A 2,317-nucleotide genomic window follows, 5' to 3' on the forward strand; every position below is an offset into this window, starting at 1 on the left:
AAGATCATGCCACGGAATTAATAATTTAGCTCCATGCCTCCAATTACATCTTACAGTCATATAATTTTTCATCATCGGGTTTCCCACGGCCTCAATGCACATACTCATCACAAAATAAGGGTCTACAGTTTGCCCCCCACTTTGGCGAAAGTTGAAATCAATGCGAAAGCATTGCTCAAGTTTCGTCAAAGTGAAACTCAAATTTCTAATAACTATAAAACATTGGCTATGAGGATCAAGTACATCTTGCTCGGTCGACATACTCTATGTTATGAGACTAGCTATAGTCTCATAATAGTAATAACTGTGTCATGTGAAAAATGAGTATATCTTGCTCTGTCGATACACTCTGTGTCATGAGACTAGCTACGGTCTCATAACAGTGATAACTGTGTCATGTGAAAATTGAGTGCATCTTGCTCTGTCGATACACTCTGTGTCATGAGACTAGCTACAGTCTCATGACAATGGCAACTGTGTGATTTGAAATGTTGTTGATTCGTATTTAGGACCGCAATCCTAAACTACCTACGTATCCCCCTCGCTATCCTAAGGAAGAATTAGACCCACTTATAGTTTGACACTTGAAACTGTGGTGATGCATGTTCTTCTACGCCTTACACACCTACAGGTGACATGTTGATGCTTATTCTTCTACGCCTTACACAACTATGCCATATGCCCTAAACAACGTCTAAGGACTTACCAAAAAATATCTGTCATGAAATGTTGTGGGTTCGTATTTAGGACCGCGGTCCTAAACTACCTATGTATCCCCCTCGCTATCCTGAGGAAGAATCAGACCCCCTCGTAGTTCAACAATTGAAACTATGGTGATGCATGTTATTCTACGCCTTACACACCCACACGTGACATGTTGATGCATGTTCTTCTATGCCTTACACAACTATGTCATGCACCCTAAACAACATCTAAGGACTTACTAAAAAATATCTAATTCATGATTTGAAAAAAAAAATTAGGATGATTGGGTCTTAAAATTCTCTCTGATTTTTATGTTTCCTATATGCTATTTCCTATCATGGGCATGCTGATTTTACTAGAGATTCTAAAAAAACTTAGTCCTCTGCGGGATCTCTTTTGCAAAAACTTTCTTTTAGCCTCAAAATTTTTGAGAAAAACCATTCACTAAAAAGACTTCCTTAAGGTCACAATACAATTTTCCTCTGATTTTTCTTTTTCTTCTCTCCCCCTATGTTTTCTACCTTGACTCATTTCTCTTCTATGAACTCCATTCTCTGTGCCTTAACTTTTGCCTAAAATGCCCTTTTGGGTTTTCATCTCAGCGGGCTTGCTCTAACTTTTGCCTAAGCAGCTCTTTCGGGTTTTTCACTTAGCGAGCTCTCTTTTTTTCTTTTCTTTTTCTTTTTTGAAATTAGACAATTACCAGGGCATTCATATCAAGAACCTATCTTGTCATGCTCAGAAGAAATAGATTAAATCAAAACAACAGTTAAATTCCTTAATCATTTGATGTATCCCTTAAGACACAAACATTCACGATCATAATTAAATAAAATCCATTCCTAGTTAATGCAATAAAAACTTCTTTATTTATTCAGGTACCCCATGACTCCCTCTTACATTTAGTTTTGCTAAATTTCTAACCTTCCAAAGTTTATAAGCTTTACAACCTGTCGAATGGCCTTTTCAGGTTTTCCATCCAAATCTTCTCTCATCTTTCCTTTTGCCTAGACTGCCTTTTGCAGGTTTTCAATCTAGCATTTTTTCTTTTCTTTTCTTTTTCTTTTTTTTTTCTTTCTTCTTTCGTTCTTTTTTCTTTGACCCTTACTTTTCCCTAGATCGCCTTTTGCAAGTTTTCAGCTTAGCGGACCTGTCTCACATAAAGTACCATTTGAGCCTGTCTAAATTGACTAGTTCTTGAAATTTATTCCCATCTAGGTCTGATATTCTTATAGTAGCAAGATCTTTTTTACTATGTACGGACCATCGTAGCTTGGGTTAAACTTTCCTCTTAAGTCAAAAGGAACGGGCCGAGCTTGTTTCAAAATCATGTCTCCCTCTTTGATCTTTCTTAGCATCACCTTCTTATTAAAGGCTCTAGCTATCTTTCTCTTATAAGCCTGCATATGATACAAGGCTCACATCCTCTTTTCATCAATCAAAGCTAGTTCTTCATATCTCTTCTAAGCCCACTCATTTTTTTAGGATCTTAGCTTCTAGCATCACTCTTAAGGATCTGAGCTCTTGCTTAATCGATAGCATTGCTTTAGTCCAATGATGCAATTCGGCAGTCACTGCATCTAAACAAGAGAACCTCTGCCGGCCCGCCTGA

Source organism: Hevea brasiliensis, chromosome 2 (genome assembly GCF_030052815.1).
Source record: "Hevea brasiliensis isolate MT/VB/25A 57/8 chromosome 2, ASM3005281v1, whole genome shotgun sequence".
Taxonomy (NCBI): domain Eukaryota; kingdom Viridiplantae; phylum Streptophyta; class Magnoliopsida; order Malpighiales; family Euphorbiaceae; genus Hevea; species Hevea brasiliensis.